General features: G+C 36.7%; 1 protein-coding gene, 1 long non-coding RNA gene and 1 pseudogene across 2 annotated transcripts in view; 1 reads left to right on the top strand and 2 right to left on the bottom strand.

Annotated features, from left to right (window-relative positions):
• NXPH2 (neurexophilin 2) overlaps positions 1 to 20,079 on the bottom strand; it is a 167,096-nt gene that overhangs the window by 116,569 nt on the left and 30,448 nt on the right. The gene's annotated exons all lie outside the window — the stretch shown is intronic.
• The window catches only part of LOC140506237 (uncharacterized), a 98,591-nt gene that overhangs the window by 64,919 nt on the left and 13,593 nt on the right, over positions 1 to 20,079 (top strand). The window lies entirely within an intron of this gene.
• LOC140509198 (phosphatidylinositol-binding clathrin assembly protein pseudogene) lies at positions 13,175 to 16,473 on the bottom strand (annotated as a pseudogene).

The raw sequence follows: 20,079 nt of genomic DNA, 5'->3' as shown, positions 1-20,079 counted from the left end.
TCACTGATGGATGAAATGGACACTGGGCTTGAAGTCAGAAATCTTTATATGGCTCACAACTGCCATAGGTTTACCTGTGAGCTTAGGAAAATCACCTTCCCCCCCACCTCCCTTGTATGATACATTTGCCTTTTTTTCTATTTCATAAAGATATTCTGTAAATTCACATTTGGGCTTGTGATAGGATCAATTTTCTTCCCGAAGAGGAGAAAGGGAAAGAAAACATGAAAAGCTTTCTTATAGAAAGCAAACAGGAATCCATATTATTTGGAATTCCTCCTTCATTTTATACAGTTAGACATGCTTTTGAAAATCCTTTGGGCAATAATGTGGTGACTGTTTTTTTGGAAAGGGTCACTATAATAATACTAATACTAATTATAAGTGACATAATGATTCAAGGTTTGGAAAATGTTTTACATACATAGTCACTTTGATCTTTACCATAGTTCTCCCTGCTACTTCTTAAACAGCCCTATTCAATGAATGGGCGTTATCTCACCCTAAGTGAGTACCTGCATAGCCCTTGGCCTAAAGGGCTCAAGGTCTCCCAGTGCATCCTGGGCCATCTCCAGTCCTCCTGATGAATATCTGGTCACTGCATTCAGATGACTCTGGAGGAGAAGAGAGGCTGGTGATCTGTACAGCCCTCCCTCACTCAATACAAAGTCAAGTGCAAGTCATGTCATCATTTCTCTGATGGCATGGTCTTCTTTGGGCAACAAAGGATGAACACAACAAGCACTAATTCAAATGCTGCCTACATGGTAGTAGAAACAACCACTATGACTGATATATTCAATAGTCAATAAACATTTATTAAATGTCTAAAATATGCTATGAATATGGTAAGCACTGAGGATAAAAATATGAAAAAAAGAAAGTCCCTGCTCAAGGAGTTCACAATCTAATGGAGGAATACAATGCAGGAAAGGCTACAAAGAAGATGGAGGAAGGTCACCCAGAAGAAATTAAAGACCTCCAAAATAAGTGCAGCCAGAGAAGTCCAAGACTTTTCTCTAATATAACTGAATGTTTTGGCATTATATAAACAGCCCAAATGAAAAGTAACAGTTTGAGTGATTTAAAAGTATGTGACAAAAAAAAAAAAAACAAAAAACAACCCAACAAAGAACAAGAGAAGACTGGGAAAAGAGGATTATCGAGATCAGTAGTTGGACTAAAAATGGAAACTAACAGAACTGGCATTTCTTTTCATAAAGTCACATCTAATTGGTAATGCAATAGTGAGAAAAGCAAAAAAAAAAAAAGATTATAGCTTAAATAATAAATTAAAGCATCTTTACCAATTAAATACAGATTTTGATTTCAGAAATCCAAAGGAGGTATACCCATTAAAAAAGAGAATACATGGAAATATTAAATAAAAATAGCATTTAGTTTGTTGGATGAGAAACACACAAAGGTAGCCCCTGAAGGCTACATTTTGAAAGAGAATGCATCTTCTGGGACAAGAGGAATTATGAACCAAAGTCAAATGAAGAGACATGGCCTGTGTTGCATTCTGTTCTTCCGCTATATGTTATCTACCCTATAGTCAACTGACGATCACTTTTATGTAGCTGCTGTGTAATTCTGATGTGCTGCATGTATCAAGTGAGAAATTTCAAATAAGAATAGAGTTAAAATGTCCTTAAGGAAATATGTGGTTGGATGAGAGTAGTCATGGACTGGACACATGGTCAGAGTAAGGATGGCAGGAGGACAGTGAAGCGGACTGCAGTGGCACCCCAATCATGTCAGAAGGAAGCTGTTGTATTTCATGTTTCATAGCCACACAACTACTGATATTACTGATTTTACTTACTGATTTAATTTTTCATTGTTTAATTACTGATATTAGAAAGATGAAACTTTGTTTCTGGGAAAAGCTGGGGCCATTGAAAGAGTTTAACAATTTCATAAAGCTAATTCTCCTTTTCTTTTTTTTAATTTTTAGCCCAACTCATTGTCCATTTGTACTGTTTGCCCCAGTTGTACTTACTAATGAATGATCATTATATATTTTCCATCTAATTGCATACTTTAGTCTGGGCAAAAGATAATTTTCATTCACTTGGTTTTGGATAGCCAGGCCTAACCCTTTGAGTGGTACTGGTATCTTCTTGGTGGCTCTGCAGTGTTCTGCATTTTGATGTAAGCAGTCCAATGTTACTGGCAAACAGAAGCAATGAGAAGAATTCTGTCTCCAGAGAATCCCGCTTCAACTTGGACTCTGTGCTGCATAACCTCACCACAGCAATGACCTTTGAGGAGCATACCTCTCCTGGTTTGATGCATTGTTTACGATCAGAAGGTTGTTGAATAAGATGGTTTTTTTGTTATAGTTTTCAATGACTTGATGAATGGATATGCGATTGTTGGGAACAAGCTTTCAAGCTGACATTCTGCTCTATGGAATTTAATCATAATCAACAAATAATAAACACAGCAGAATCTTTTGTTTCCTATTTCTTTTAGTCACTTAATAGATGCTAAAGAAGTGGTGTATTGTAGATATTACTTGTGAAAGTTTAACCATTCCCTACTAATATTTTCACTGAGAAAGCCTTCAGTGTATGTGTAGATAATTATATGTAGATAGGAGAGTAGGCATACAGGTTGGTAGCAGTTGATGACTATTACTGTTTTTTACTAATAATGTCTAAGATTTCTTTACTATCCCTGTTATTTTCACTTTCTTGAGATTCCTTAAAAGCAATGCCTCTGTGCATTTGTGTTTCCTCCAGCATAACTCTGTTATATATACTCTTAGTCCAATCTAGTTGCTTTTCCCATCTGTTTTCTTCAATTATCTATTTATAATCACATCCAGAACTGTGATTTGATGGAATAAATACAATAGTTCAATTGTATTTAATGATAAAAAATAAATTTGTGTATGTATAAACATGTATGTGTATATATACACACATATATATATCAGTTAAACTTCTGTGAAAGTATGATAATTAGTACTGATGTAATTTCTACCATCCATTATACCTTTTGGTGATATTATGGTGAATGTCTTCCATCTGTATAGTATTTCATACTTTTTAAATGTAATTTAATGCACATTATCTCATTTGATCAATGTATTTTGAGGTCTTCCAATGGTGGATATTACAGGAAAGCAAAATGTGAAAAGACTATATCCTGTTCACAGAGCAAGATTTTCAGTAAAACTTCTCAGAAAATATTTTCCAAAATTAAGGAAATTTTCCATCCCATCACTTAAATTATGACTTTTAAAAGTCTCCTTTTAGATTTAAGGTCCTATTTGCTTGAACCAAAGGCTATTTTAAAATACCAAGGTATTTTTAAATCACAAATGTTTAACAGCATGATTTACAGTTTCAAGGGTGAAATGACAAAGTTCCACTGACATTAAAATATTTTATTTATGAAAATAGCATAGTCTTAGTTCTGTAAACTATGAATTTAAATGAGGAAAGTTTCCTAACCAACTTAATTTAAGAGCAATGCAATGATTTCCTAGTGTCTAAATCATCCCAGTAGCTAGAAGTTTTGTAAAAAAGTATTTGCCTTATTTTCTCTGAGCTTAAGCTACCTTCGAAAGGCAATTTTTGACTGGAAACTCAGAGTTTTGTGTCCTTTGAATTCAGTGAAACTAGTTGGAGAATCAGCTCCATTTCATTAGCAAACACTTTAGTTTCAAGTATGTTTTTATTATTGGTCCTATGTAGAAACACATACATATCCATGCACATGCATGAAACTCTGCCCCCCCTCCACCTTCCAGAAAATATTTACGATGACTAAATTCAAGAACAACAGCAATATTGTCCTTCTGTTCATCCTGGACTACAACTTTTCATATAATTTACAACTTTTCACGATAAGGATTAAGATGATGGTTTTTCTGGTGTCCATTTATCAATTTCAAAAGGAAGTTCTTTATGGATATACAAGTTATGCCTTGCCTCCTAGCATTACTCCCTCATTTTTTTCTACTTTCCCCTTTTCAGTAGCTCATAAATTTGGGATAGAAAAAGCTGCGATATTCTGTTCTACTTTTAGTTTCTCTCTAGAGGCATAAAGTGCCAGGAAATATGTGTAAATAATTTAATTCTAAACACTTAATAAACAGTTAATTCTCAAGATACCCCATGTCATATGCAAATTAAGTGGTAAAATTAATATTGAAGATGATGAAACAAGTCTTAGTGGAATGATGTGAGTGTGGAGGGGCAAAGGCTCAGCAAAATCCATTGAGTCAGCAGCAAATTTGCAAAGAATTGTATTTATGATTGTTTGATCTCATAATTAGACTTGTATTTCACTAAAGGTGAAGTATAGATGGCAGAACTCTGAATAATTTCAAGGCTTCAGTGGAAAGTAATGAAGATCCCCTTCTTCATTTGGTGGTATATGTCTCAGACCTTTTTCTTAGACCGCTTTTCCTTAGACCACTGACAAAGTGTTAGGAGCTCTGAGGTTTTATATACTCTTAATCTATGAGTAACAGTGATTGTCTTTATGCCCATACTACATTTCATCCTAAAAGTCCTTCCATCAAAATATTTGGAAAAACTTATGGAGCATATCTCTGGGCTTGAAAAGAGGTAAACTCCTTTAGCAGAGCTAAATTTTACTAGTTTAGGTCTCCAGGCAGTGTACAGTCCCCCAGAGATATAATATGTAGGTGGGTATCCTAAGGGAGATTTTTTGATGTTTTTGTAAATGATTATTTTAATGAAAAAATCCATCTCTCTATGCCATATATGTCTTTATTTTGTAATAAGTCAAGCAACAACAATAACAAATATCCAGAATAAGAAAGGCGATAGTCCCTCTGGACTCTGCCTTGATCAGGACACATATGTAGGCTTGTGCTCAGTTCTGGGCAACACATTTTAGAAAAGACTTGTATAAAACTGGAAAGCGTCTAAAGAAGGATCACCAGACGGTTGAAATGGCTCAGGATTATGCCATTTGAAGACTGACTAAAGTTTGAAACTGATGTGTCGTCTTCTCCAGGCTGCACTCTGTACTTTCTCCATTCTACCCCAGAAATTTCTTCATCCTGGAAACTCACTGCACCCAAGGAATTTAAACATTTGAAATAACTTTCACCCTTGAGTTCTCTCCCTCTGATTGGATGACTCCCCCAAGAACCTCCATTTAAGGTATGTGCCTAGACCAGTTATTTCTTATTTCATCTGTAGGCCACATTCCTGGACTTTTTCTTCCATGTCCTCAAGTCAGGTCCCACTCCTTACCATCCTTTTCAGCTTCCTTTTATGTTTTGTCTTTCCCCATTAGAAAAGTAAGCTCTTTGAGGACAGGGAATGTCTTTCTACTTGTATTCATATGCCTATTTGCTTAGCACAATGGCATACATTAAGCATTTAAACAACGCTTTTTGACTGTTTGGTAAAAAGGAGACACTAACCATCATAACTGTTTTTAAGAATTTGAAGAGCTGTTACATTAAAGAATGATTAGACTTATCCTGCTTGAATTCAGAAGAAAAATCCACTTTATATAACTCTTAAATTGTCTGCCCTGAACTAAAGCCAACCTTCTTTTGACTAATCCCAATGTTAGCCACCTAATCTAACCCATGTACTGCCGGATTCTGATGATAACTCAACTTTAGTTAACCAAAGATAATTATAATTATTTTTGTTTCTTCCCTTCCCTGACTTCATTATATGCAATCAGCCTAGAAATTGTTTTTGTATGTTTGTTTATTTTACCTTTCTATATTCAGATCTAGAACAGTGATTTGTTTAATGAATTATTGCTGAACTGAATTGAATACATAAGTGATAGGTGGAAGCTGGCATGAGAAGAAGGAGATTTAGGAAGTTTGGTAGAATATGTATTTATCTGAAGGTTTGATAATCTGATCAAGAGAGATTTTAACTAAAAATTCTCCATTTAGAGAGTAGGATTAGGGATTAGGATTGTTCCATTGGGGAATAATCAGGATTGTTCAGGATGAGGAATCTGTACCCTGAGGAAATATTTTCATCGTATGACAATTTGTCAACGATGGTTTAGAAAGGATGCTAATTTAGACAAATTTGAAGACAATCTCTAAAGTTTCTTTCAACTGTGAGATTCTGGATGTCTGTGAGGAAATGGATAAATTAACCTACAGAATGGATACATGTGAAGATAAGAGAGGCAATTATAAAAATAAAGATAGATGAGATCACAGCCAACTATTAAGTTTTAATTGGTTTATTGGATGTGGGTTAGTACACAAAGGGAAATGATCATATCAGCAATATTTTCACCCTCAGTTGTCTTAGATGTTAAGTAATGAAGTCATGAACTAATGAAGACGGAGGAAGCGACAGATTTTGTGACTGGAATTTCACAATAAGCACATCAATGATGCAAGAACCTTTTCCAAAAACCTGGAAGGAGTTACATGAACTAATGCAACGTGAATGGAGCAGAACCAGGTGAATGCTGTACACAGCAACTGCAATATTGTACAATGAATAACTTTGAATGACTCAGCTATCCTTGTCAATGCGGTGATCTAAGACAATCCCAAAGGGGGCATGATGAAAACGCTATTCATCTCCAGAGAAAGAACTGATGGAGTCTGAATGCAAATTGAACGATACCATTTTTCACTTAAAAAAATTATTTTTTGGTTTTTCTTTCACTCTTGAGATCTCTCCCTCTGATTGGACAGTTCCCCCAAGAGCCTCCATTTAAGGCATGTGCCTAGGACAGTCATTTCTTAATTCATCTCCAGACCACATTTTTTGTTGTTGTTGTTGTTGTTGTTTACAACAGGACTAATATGGAAATATGTTTTGCACAATTGCACTTATATAACCTATATCAAATTACTTGTTGTCTCAGAGAGGGGGCAGTGCATGGAGGAAGGGAGGGAGAGAATTTAGAACTTGAAATTAAAAAAAAAAGAATGTTAAAAACTGTTTTTACATGTAATTGGGAAAATACTTTTTTTTTTTTTAAAAACTAAGCTTTTGCTGTATTAATAAGTATACCATAACAAAACCCTAATGCTGGCTAGTTCACCTGGGTATCTCAAGGGAAGCAATATGATCCTAAATGGAATAGTGTATATAGTAGGATAGCATTAATATTAAAACTGATTGGACAAGAGCAGACTATAATCTTAGGGAAAAGGAATATATCTTAAATTTCCTTATATCCACTGCGGCACCTGGAACGGTCTTAAATATAGTGGATGCTAAAAAAAATATATATATTATTTATTGATCTGAATGTCTACTTGGCTTTCAATCACCTTGTACGTTAATAAATGGTAAGACTCTTCTTGTTCTATAGGAACATTAATCAGGGCTTATATGATCATAGCTTGAGAAATATAGGGTCCCCAGAGACAAACTAGGTCTCAAGATGAAGATAATGAGACCTCATTCTTCCTGCACCCAAATAATTTGTAAGACTTGATGGAAATGACACTGGTGGGAGCCCTAAGTCAGATAAAAATATATTGCCTTATCTTAGTGTAATGCTTATGAGTTAAAGATCTTCCCCACCCACTGATGGCCTGTCCATTAAGGGAAGTTTGATTAGAGGAGACCCATACCATTTGTTAATTTTCTAATGAGGCATTGGTTCAGTGATGCCCTTTGGCTCTGAAAAATGTATAAATACTCTGAGGTGAGGTTTTACTTTGGGAGTTTAGTTTTGGAAGAAGGTTTGTATGCCAGATGAGACTCTGGGAAATCACTAGGCAGCTCCCTGGCTTTGAAAACCCAGATGTTGCTTCTCTCTCTGGTAACTACATGTATAGTCAGACAGTTGGATCTGTCTGTTGGTGTGTGATGTATGTGTATTGCTTATGGTCAAGCAGCTGGAAGCCCTGTCTGTTTATGTTTCTTCCTCTGTATTTTCTCTGAAGTTCAAGGTGGCGACTTTTTCCCATAAACTAAGTGAATGATATATGTGCTTGATTAAAGTGATTGTTGACCTCTCAAAAGTTGCCTTTCTTTTGAGAAAAACAGATCAAAGAACCTGTGAAAACAGACCATTCTGGATGTGTCAGATGCTTGCTTTTATTCTTAGCTATGGAAATTGACAGATATTAGGACTATCAGGAAAAATCTCCAATTATATCAGAACTAATCTTGACAAAGGGGGTTGATTTCCCCTTTTAACAAATAGAAAATTCCAGAGAAAGGATAGAGACAACTGAAAAAGCCTAATATTCTGAGGATAAAATCTTCCAGATTTCCTTCAGGCTGACCAAACAAAGGGATATTGGAATGCCTGAGGCTATTTTTGACCCACAAACAAATATACATCATACTAGAGAGGTCTCTACGCTTGACTATCTTGAACCATTATCTTTAATTTTGAACAACTTTTGATATTGAATTCCTGATTCTTTTGGACATCTTGAACTAGATATGCTATAGACATCTCAAATTCACATGTCCAAAACAGAGCTTGTTATCTTTACTCACAAAATCCTTCCCTTTTCCAAAATTCCCAATTACTATCAAGACTACCACCATCCTTCAAGTCACCCGGGTACCATGAACATCCAATCCCATACCAAATCTTTTCATTTCTATCTTCACATTTCATATAAATGTAACCTTCTATCCCCTCATACAGCCACCAACCTAGTTCAGCCCCTAATTCTCATTCACCTGGACTACTGATATAGTTTTCTAACCAGTCTCTCTGCCTCAAAACCTTTCACCATTCTGGTCTATCATCCATTCAGCTGGCAAACTGATTTTTCTGAAACATAAGTCTGACTATGTCAGTCCCCTCGCTCAATGAGTTTCAGTGGCTCCCTATTATTTTCAGGATCAAATAAGCCCCTTTTTTGCCTTTCCAATTTTTTGACATACAGTTCCCCTCCATGCACAGTATAATCTAGGTACATTGCTCTCCTTGTAGTTCTTGGATATTACACTTTATCTCCTGTCACATCACCTATGCATGATTGGTCCCTAGTGGCTAGAGTGTGCCGTCTCTTTACTTCTGACTCTGTTTCCCTAGCTTCCTTTAAAAATCATCTCAAATATGACCTCTGATAGTAGGCCTTTCCTGGTCCCCAGAGGTGCTAATGCCTTCCTCTCCCAAATTAGTTCCCATCTACTTTATGCATATATCTTGCATACTCTCAGTTATTACCATGTTACTTTCTCCATTACAATGTATGAGCACGCAGTTCTCAAAGGAAGACATACAAGCTATAAATCATGAAAAATATATTCCAAATCTTTATTAATTAGATAAATGGCCATTAAAGCTACTTTGAGGCTCTACTTCCAACCCATCAGATTGGCAAAATTGATGAAAAAGGAAAATGATAAATGTCAGGTACGTTAATGCACTATTAAAGTTGTGGATTGGTCTAGTCATTCTAGAAAGCATTTTGGAACTATGGAATTGTGCCCCCAAACTTAATGACCAGTGCATACCTTTAGTAATATATAACCACTAGATCTGTAATCCAAAGAGAACAAACAAAGGGGAAAAGTACCTATATGTACAAAACATTATAGTTCTTGACATACTGGCAAAAAACTGGAAATTAAGGGTATGCCCAAAAATTAGGGAATGGTTGAACAAATCATGGCATATGAACGTAATGGAATACTGTTGTTTCATGAGAAATGACAAGAGGGATGATTTCAAGGAAATCCGAGAAGATGTGTGTGAACTGAGGCTAAGAAAAGAAAGCAAAAACAAGAAAAATATTTATATAATAATGACAATATAAAGATAAGCAATTTTGAGAAAACTTAAGATCTCTGATTAATACAATGAACAACCATGGTTCCAGAGAACTGCTGATGATCTAAGCAACCTGCCTCCTGGCAGGGAAGTCATACAGGATGGGACATACATTCTTGGCCCTATGCAGCATAGGAATTCATTAGTATGTGAATTTGTTATAAAAGTTTTATTTTGCTTTGCTTTTAAATTTGGGGTGGATGAGAGGAAGAGAAAAATAAATGCTTGTTAAATGAAACATCAAATAAAATGAAACAATAATCCTTCTCAAAGAATTAGAGTTTTCTTATGGGAAGCTACTCGTTTTTGCTTTTCTTTGTGTCTCCAGGACTTAGGTCAGTGTCTGGCATATAATAAATATTTCATAAATTCTAGAAGACTAGATTGACTGAATGAATGACTCCTCCATTATTTGCCCTGATCCATAGCCCTTCCCTGAGACCAATACCAGCTCCCTGTCCTAAACATGAATTGTCTGACTGACTATAACTTAAACCTTGGAATTACTTTTGATTTATCCATTTCCCTTCCTCATCTCATATAATCAGTTGTCAAGGTCTACAGATTAGGCTCCTCAATCTCTCATGCCCAACTCTTGCCACTATCCTAATGTATGCCCTTATTGCCTCTTAACTCAAACTCTTAGAAAAATCTTCTACCCAGTGTCCCCCCTCAGTTGCAAGATAAAATTTATTTTGGTAAATCCTCTCAAAAACCTTCAGTGACTCCCCATTGTTTACATTACAGCATTCAAAATCCTCAGCAATCTTGCTGTGTGTTCATCCTTCGTTGCTGAAGAAGACCATGTCATCAGAGAAATAATGACATGACTTGCACTTGACTTTGTTTTGAGTGAGGGAGGGCTGTGCATGTCACCAGCCTCACTTCTCCTCCAGAGCCATCTGAATCCAGTGACCTGATATTCATCAGGATGACTGGAGATGACCCAGGATGAGGCAATTGGGGTTAAGTGACTTGCCCAAGGTCACATAGCTAGTGAGTGTCAAGTGTCTGAGGTGAGATTTAAACTCAGGTCCTCCTGATTCCTGCACTGGTGCTCTATCCACTGCACACCATCTAGCTGTCCCTAGCAATCCTGCACCAACACAAAAGAAGAACACCTTTCCTGTCTTAATTCCTATAACTCCCTTTCCATTCTCATTGCTTTAGCCAGACTAGACTATTTACCTTCCCCAAATGTATTCTCATATTTTCCCACCTTCGTATACATGCTCAGCCCATGTGCTTTATTTGCAATCTATGTCCGTTCCTCAACCCATTTCAATCATTTTAACTCAAAATTCAATGAAGGCCTAGCTCAAATGCACACCTTTTCCATGAATAGCTTTCTGATCTTCCAAGCAGTAATAATCTCTTCCTCCTACAAATTCTTGTTGCTTAGATTCTCTTGTTTAATCTATTTTATGCATTTATTATATTCTGTTTATGTATGCACACGCTTAATCTCCCTTAGTATATTACAAATTCTGGGAGGAGAAGGACTGTGTCTCTTATTTTTGTATGCTTGTAATGTAACTAGTATATAAAAAGAGTTTCAAGAAATATTTGTTAAATGGATGGAAGGATGCCTATTTGTTTCCTGCACTGGCAACCTGACTTACCATCTCTGCAGGCTAGTACTTTCCAGCCAAATCTGTTTCTTTTATTTTTGTAATGCAGAGACGTTCTGCCTTAGGGCAGTGGAGTCAGAATAAATGATGGATCCAGGGCCTCCATGGCATAATGGGGAGGGGAAGATGGAGTTATTAGGGAAGCAAGCAAGCTGTCAGGGCAGGAAGGATGGTCCAAGGCCAGAAACAGGAAGTTTAACGTAAATCGGAACATACATACTGTTCAAAAGGGAGGGCCAGAATCAAAGCCAGTAGAGTTACAACATTGTAATAGTAAAAGGAAAGAGTAGATATCCAAAATCAGAGTTAAAAATTGGGTGTAAGACTGATGCAATGTTGGTGAATCTGCGAATGAGCGTGAACATTTTTTCGAAAACATTTGGAAATATGCAAATAAAGTGAATAAAATATTCATATCATTTGACTGAGAAATTCTACTACTAAGCATATATATCCCACCAAAGTAACAGTGAGGAAACAAAAGATTCCATATGCACCAAAATATATTTATAGGAGCTCTTTTTGTGGTAGCAAAGAACTGGAAACAAAGTAGATGCCCATTGATTGGGGAATGGAAAAACAAATTGTGGTATATGAGCATAATGGAATATTACTGTGTTGAAGAAGTGATGAATATGATGGATATAGAGAATCATGGAATGACTTACATGGACTAATGCAGAGTTAGATAAGCAGAGCCAAAAAAAATCCAGCATACACAATGATCCCAACAATGTAAATGGAAAGAACCACAAAGCAATTGAAAATTAATGTTGCAAAATGACAAAGACCAAATATGACCCAGAAGGAGAGATATGAGAAGATACTTCCCCACTTCTGTTGCAAGGGTTGGAGATTCACAAGCATGGGATATTGTATATATTTTGACATTTTTAAAAGAATCCATTGTTAAATTTTACTCCTTTTTTTCTTCTTCTTTTATGTTAAAAAAATCTTTATTATACAAGATAGTTCTCTGGAGGAGTGGGATAAATACAGAAATATAGGTCATGCAAAAATGAAAAATAAAAATTTATTTTCTAAATGTAAAATCATAAAGAGCAAGTGTAGTTCCAAAGCAGAGATATATAGAGACTTCCTCCTACTATCTCCCCACTACTTTGCAGAGATGGGGGGTTAATGGGAACGGAATATTATATTGTTAGAATTTTTTACTGTGTATTGATCAGTGTTGATGGTTTTCTCCCCTCCTAAAAATTCTTAGTGATATAGGATGACCCTTTTTGGAGGAGAAAGAACGTGACACAAGAGGAAATTTAAGTGATATAAAAACAAAGATAGTAATGAATTATGTATGTGTGTGTGTGCATGTAACTTTTTATTACACTGGAAAAGAATATCTTGCTTCCAACCCTACATTACCCAAATGCAAGTGTTCAATCTCTTTCTCGTTTTGCTAGTGCTGAGTAATTACTATATCTGCTTTTGGAAATTATCAGAAGTGGCTTATATGTGGAACAAGATAGATGGTAGCAGGACTCCAAGTGGTTGATGTACTCATGTTCATCGGCCAATTCATTCCCCTGGTCAGTATCTTCTCAGGGGTCTGATTCCCTTGTATGTCAGATTTGGGGGACCCATCCTAAAGTCATTTCCATGAAGATAGAGGAGTCCAGGTCATTCACCAGGATTGTCCTGCTGTGCTGGCTGTACCTTCTTTGTGCTTCTGAACAGCTAAGGCTTGTGGTGCTGTCACATTATCATTTGTAGCTCTGTACTCACAGACAAGTGACTGTGAATCCACAGGAACTTCGGAAGGGGTAGAACTCAGAAGAGCTGACAGAGAAAACCCTGCTCTTCAAGGAGTGCTCTATGTGTTCAAAATAAAGGAAGGTTCAAGATCAAAGAGATCACCAGAGATCTTGGCCAGATGAGTAGCTGTAGGCATCATGATGGCAAAAAAATCTGTATCAAGACAGGCAGATGTACTTTTCACTGCTAAAATCCTCAGAGACTCAGGTACGGGGTAGAATTGGCAACCATTGGAATTTTCTTTAAATGTTACCTTCAGTCTTGCCTGGTCTTCATCAGACATCCATTTTTTCTGCTTCTTGCCCATTCTGCCAAAGGATGGTGCCTACAATTGTAGATTTAGCACTTAATATGTTGTTTGCTCTGTAAGCTGCTAAAAGCTCCTCAGTCCTGTGACCTTCCAAAGAAGCTCCATGTTGTCCTAGTGTTTCAAACAGGCTCTTTGTGGCCTGAGTAAGATTTGGAACACCAACTTGACCAATGCCAACTTGCTCCGCAGCTTTCAGGAACTCTGACAATTTGGCCATTTTCCCCAGGAATTATTTTTAACTCTTCATATCTTCTTTGCAGTGCTTCTTCTTCATGTCAAAGTACTTTTCAAGCAGGTTAATAATCCCTTTATTGTAGACCACAAACAGCCTAATGAGATCCTTAAAGAGGTACATGAAGGTCAAAGTGATGACACCATTAGTGAGTTCATTGGGATGTACATTGGAATCAAGCAGAGTGTCGAGCTGGTTCTGTATAACTGGGAGGGTTTTCAGGAACTTGTCAGGACTGTTGGTCCTCATAACTCCACTAGGCCTTCTCTTCATTTGGATGAAGTCAGCTGCTACTAGTCTATGTGAAAGGGCTTTTACATTCAAGTATCTGCTATACTGCCCAATGAAGATAGTTGTATCATAATCCTGTATGACACTTTTATCCAGGAAGTTAGTTAAATTCGATAGAATATTTTGTCATGCAAGGTTCTGCATAAAATGGTCATTGCTGTGCATCAGGAGGTAGTGGTTTATAATCAAGGCCTTGAAACTGGACCACCCAACTTCTGCTGGCTGTGTGCTCCAGGGATGTGTTGGCCAGCTGTGGTATGCTCATATTTATCTCATTTGTGCACTGGATCTGCTAGTTTGGGCACTTTTGCTTGGGCCCCATATTTTTTGGGTGTTTGCTTTGTGGATTGCTTTGGCCATAAATGACCCTATGTGCTATGTAGTTGTGATCTGGTAGGTGAGTGTCTGACCTGACATTGTACCTAGCTGCCCAGTGCCAGTCTGGGGTGTCTCCTGCTGGGTGGTGGGCCAGGGCTGGGGCTCAATAAAATATATTTTGAAAAATCAGATATGGTTCTAATACATAGGAATTCTTAAGGAGAATCAGGGTAAGGATTCAGTTCAACCAAATAAACATTTATTTAGTACCTACTTCATGCCAGGCAGACACTGTGTTAATCATTAAGGATACAATAATAAAAAGAAAGACAATTCCTGTCCTCAAGGAACTTACAATCTAAAGAAGTAAGACAACTCACAAAAAGAGGCAGGAAAATGAGCAGGGGAGAGTGGGTAGGATACCAGGGAGTACCTGGCATTAGGGCATCTTTTTTTTTCAGAGAGTTAAAATCAGGCAAAGTATCAGAAGCAAAATGGAGTCCAAAGTCTTCTCTCTATAAAGGAAGTTACCAGGAGGCATTTAATACTCTACCATTCAGCCCTCCATTCAGAGGGGAGAGGAGGCTGAGAAAGATGTCAATCAAGGCTTGAGTTAGCCGCATGGGGATGAAATTAGAAATGATGAGCTTATTCTGGGTGGTAGGATGGTAACGGCAGCATTTGCTTCTCTGGAACTGAAACCAGAAAGCTCTGCAGATGTAAAGTAGAGTGGATAGATGACCTTGCTCTGCACACTTGCCAGAAATTGCTGACTCCAGGATTTCAGGTCTCACATTGGACTTTATCATTAGCCACACACACCATGAATTACAATAGGCCTTTGAGAACCTATTTTGCATCGAGGGTGCTGATGTCTAGATCTAATGATGTTATCAAGAAAAGGACCCTATTTTGGACTATATTATTTACTTTCTGAGAATACATTCAAGAATTGTGTATATACATACGTGTGTGCTTGTTATTTGTTTCTCTGTCTAGAATATGAATTCATTAAGAGTAGGAATTATTTCATTCTTTGCATTTGGGTCCCCAGCACCCAGGACAGTGCTTGGTACATAACAGGTGCTAAATAATTATTGATCGACTGAAACGATCCTGTTTTCATGAAACAAATTCAGAAAGCATTATGTAATAATCCTATTTGGTATGAGTCCACCTCAAGCCTGCTGGCCCTAACCTAAGTCATTTTCTGAGGACTAAAGAAAAATGCCCCTGAAGGGTTTACTATCCTCTCCATTCCAAGCCCATGAGCCAAAATCTTAGGTCTCTCCCTTCTTTGGTGAAAAAGCTAGGTAGGGGCCTTTTGACAAGAGCTTCCTCAGCCTTTCCCTCTTGATATACAATTTTCTCTGTATTTCTATTCTTGACTCTTTCCCTCCTGTTTCAAAGGAAAGAAGTATCTCTCCATTCCAAGATTAACCTTTTCACTGTATTCTTCATATCATTCCATTCACTTTTTTTCATCTTGAAACACAGAAAATGCATTTCCCCCAGCCTCCCTTCAACCTTGAGGAGGTACTCAGAAGAAGTCTATAGAAAAGGACAGGTAATTTTTATTTGGCTATAAATCATGACTTGACAATATTGGAAGGCATTGGAAGACTATACTGAATACAAAAGACAGTATTTCTCCAGCTCTGGCTTTCTGCCAGGCTTCTGGCAGAACCTCAGGTGTATGTGTGTGTGTCTGTGTGTGTGTGTGTGTCTGTGTGTGTGTGTGTCTGTGTGTGTGTGTGTATCCTTTCCTGTTGCCTCATCTTTCTCCCTTTCTCTTTCTCTTCCTTTTCCCCATATTTCTTTCCTTTCTCTTGCAAGTGTCCCAGCAACTTCTTTATCTCTCTCACTCTCCCTTCAGATCAATGATTTGACAACTTCTCGATTCCTATCTTTTCTTTTCATTCTCATGTTTGAACTGTTAGGTTGTGCTCAGTCACAGAATCTTAAGAGTTGGAAGGGACCTCAGAGGATCCCTTAATAGAAATCTCATCTATACCCTACCTGACAAGTGAGAAAGGATCATTATGCCTTTGTTTGAAGAACTCCAGTGAGGGAGAGTTCACTGACTTCTAAGGAATCTCATTTGAAATTGGGGTAGCTCAAAGTCAAATAAGCCCAATAAGATCTTGGAAAGCTACATAGCTTATAATCTAATTACATCTTCCTCATGGGAGTGTGTGTGTATCTATGCACATATACACACATATGTATATATACATACACATGCCTATAATCTTTGAGCTATTCTTAAAATTAGAATCAATTTATAGATATTCTAATAGCTTTACATGGTTTTTATTATAATGGGAGAAGGGGAGTGGGCAGTAAAGAGATGGGCCAGTGATTTGTTTAGTATAAGGAACTCCTGGTGTGGAGTACATAATACACTTAGGAATATCATCAACTTATCTATAACCTAGTCTTAGGGAACTGTCAGGGGCACTGAGAGGTTGAGTCATTGGCCAATGATAACCCAGCTAATATGGCCAGAAGTAGGAGTTAATACTAGGTCTTCCTAAATTCTGGGTCAGTCTCTAAACCAATATGCCTCATTGGATGGTCTGTATTTTAATTTTTTTATTGGATGGTCTTTTTTGAGCAGGTTGCTAGGTGACACAGTAGGAAGAGCAGGAGTAAAAATCCTGAGTTCAAATCTGATTTCCGTTACTTACTATCTGTGTTACCCTGGGCAAAACATAGTTTCCTCATCTGTAAAATGGGAATGATAACATTTACCTCCTTGGGATAAAATGAATAATATTTGTAAAATACTTAACACAGTGCCCAATATAAGTTAACTTTGATTATTATTTCAAGTAGATATGGATTATTCTTGACTTAGTAATCATCAAAAAAAGATAATATTCAATTAAATAATTCAAAAAGTAATAAGCCTTTAAAATTTCATATACAGTTTGTTTATAAAAGCTTATGTTTCATATACCTTTTAATGACAATACTAAGATGTTCTGTTTATTTCCAAGACTCCTTCTGAACTACTTTTTTTTTTGTCTGTTTTTCCTGGTTTGGTTGCTGTCATGATTAAATCTGCTCTTCTTGTCCATAAATGTATTATTATATTGGTTTTGTCTTTTTTTTCTTTCTCACTTCCTCCAGGTCTCCCAGTATTTCTTTGTATAGATCTTTGTAATTTGTCATTTTTAATCACACAACAATACTTCATTGAATTCATGTATCACTATTTGTTCAAACATGACTGAATCATTCCACATATGCGGTATACAGAATTTTTAGTATTTTTTGTTACATGAAATTACTCTGCTGTAAATATTTCTGCAGAGAAAGGTCTTTTAAATTCCACTGCTATTAACATATTTAAGGTATGAGCCTATTATGGTGTATGCTGATGATTCACAGAACTAGGGATGTAGTCCTAGTTTCATCATGAGCTTCACTCTCACGTCAACAGTTTACTATTGCAAATTTCAAACTGGACATCTTGTGCTCAATATGTTTAAAATATAATTCATTATTTCCCCCCCAAAAACTCCTCCCTTTCCAAGACTTCCTCTTTGTATTCAAAGGTGCCACCATTCTTCTAGGCTCCCAGGTTTGTATCCTTAATGTTATTACCCTTGACTCCTCATGTTCTCTACCTACTTATTGAAACATCTATCATATTTTGTTATTTCTACTTCCACAATGTCCTTTTTGTAGATATCTGACCCCTTCTCTTTTCTCAGAGCTACCACTTATTTCAGTTCTCATTATCTCCTACTTATATTATTCTAAACATCTCTTAACTGGTCTCTCTGCCTCAAGTCTTTTTAAAAAATCATTTATTTATTTTGTAAATGATATTGTACTTTTTCCAATTACATGTAAAGATAACTTTCAATATTCCTTTTTAAATAAGATTTTGAAATCCAAATATTTCTCCATCATTTCCTCCCCAGTTTCCTCCCCAAGATGGCAAGGATTTTGGTATAGATTATATACGTGCAATCAGGTTAAATGTATTTCCACATTGCTTATGTTGTGAAAGAAGAAAGAGAACAAAAGAGAAAAACCACAACCCCCTCAAGAAAGCAAAAACAGTATGCCTTGATATTCATTCATACCCCATAGTTCTTTCTCATGGTATGGATGGCATTTTCCATCATGAGTCTTTGCCATTATCTTGGATCATTGTATTGCTAGGAAGAGGTGTCTATTATAGTTGATCTTTGCAAAAAGGTTGCTGTTACTGTGTACAATGCTCTCCTGGTTCTGCTTATTTCATTTGTCATCAGTTCATGTAAGTCTTTCCTGGTATTTCTGAAATCTGCCTGCTCATCATTTCTTACAGCACAAATGCATCCTATTATATTCCCTATTAATAGGGAATAATCATATTCCCTATTAAACTGGGGTATGGTATTCAGCCATATCCCAGCTGATGAGTTGTCCAGTTCTGTGCCACAACAAAAGAATTTCTGCCCCAAGTTTTTCCCAACTCCAGTTCATTTCCCACAGTATCTAATCCACATATTTTCCTGTTTCCTTGGTATTCCAATAACACCACTACTCCTCTCACATACAACAATCAGCAGCTCGTGGCTGTACAAAAATGCCATGTCCAAAATAAGTTCATTACTTTCCTCTCTAAACCTTTTCTTCTCCCAGATTTTACTGCTTCTATAAGTGACACTATTTATCGAGGTTCTTATGTTGGAAGTCTAATGCTTATCTCTGATTCTGCCCTTACTATTATGTAATGGTAAAACAAAATTGGATTTGCAGAGAAATGATTTAGGTTTGAATCTCATCTGTGCCTCTTAATACCTACATGACCTAGGTCTGACATTTAACTTTCACGGACCTCAGTTTCCACATCTGTAAAAGGAATGAATTGGACTAATTGGTTTCTGAGCCCTCTTCAACTCTAGATCTATGATCCTATATATATATATATATATATATATACATATATATATATATGTATATATATATATGAGTTTGGTCATCACTCAGTTTCTGGTTTCTTCATGTATTAAATTAAAAGGTTGAACTAGATTAACTCTCCAATCTCTTCCAGTTTTAAATCAATGATTCTAAGCTTTGTAATTGGTTGCCAAGTCTTGCCCTCCTCAAAAGTAACATTTCATGTCTATCCCCCAGTCTGTATTCCTACTTTTATAAGCCCTATTATATAATGCTGGACCTAGAGTCAGGAAGACCTGAGTTCAAATATGGCCTCAGACATTTACTGCCCTTGTGACTCTGGGCAAGTCACTTAACTTATCTCATCTTCAATATTCATGTGTAAAATGGTAATGACATTAGTACCTACCTCAAAGGGTTGTTGTGAATATCAAATGACATAACATTTGTAAAGTGCTTTGCAGACTCTAAAGTGCTATGTAAATGCTGTTACCACTACCACCACTACTACCACCACCACCACCATCACTACTACCACTACTCTATTTCTTTCCAAAGGGCTACTGCAATAGCTTCCTAACAGGTCTTCTTGGCTCCATTTTTTCCATCCCCTATTTCATCCTCCATAATACTGCCAGACTACTTTTATTTATGTATAAGTCTTAAGTCTGATCACGTCATTTCCCTGCTCAGAGAACTTCAGTGACTCTCTATTGTATATCAAGAAAAGCAGTCTTTTACCTGTACCTATGTCATGTGACACCAATCCCACCTTTCAAGATTTATCTCCGACTACTCTCATCTACGTACTTTAAACAGATAAATATCCCAGTATATGTATCTTGAGCTTTCCTATCTCCGTGCCTTTGTTCATAGTTTCC

Source organism: Notamacropus eugenii, chromosome 5, assembly GCF_028372415.1.
Source record: "Notamacropus eugenii isolate mMacEug1 chromosome 5, mMacEug1.pri_v2, whole genome shotgun sequence".
NCBI classification, from domain to species: Eukaryota; Metazoa; Chordata; class Mammalia; order Diprotodontia; family Macropodidae; genus Notamacropus; species Notamacropus eugenii.
The sequence above is the reverse complement of the archived record's forward strand: the minus strand, read 5'-3'. Positions and strand labels throughout refer to the sequence as shown.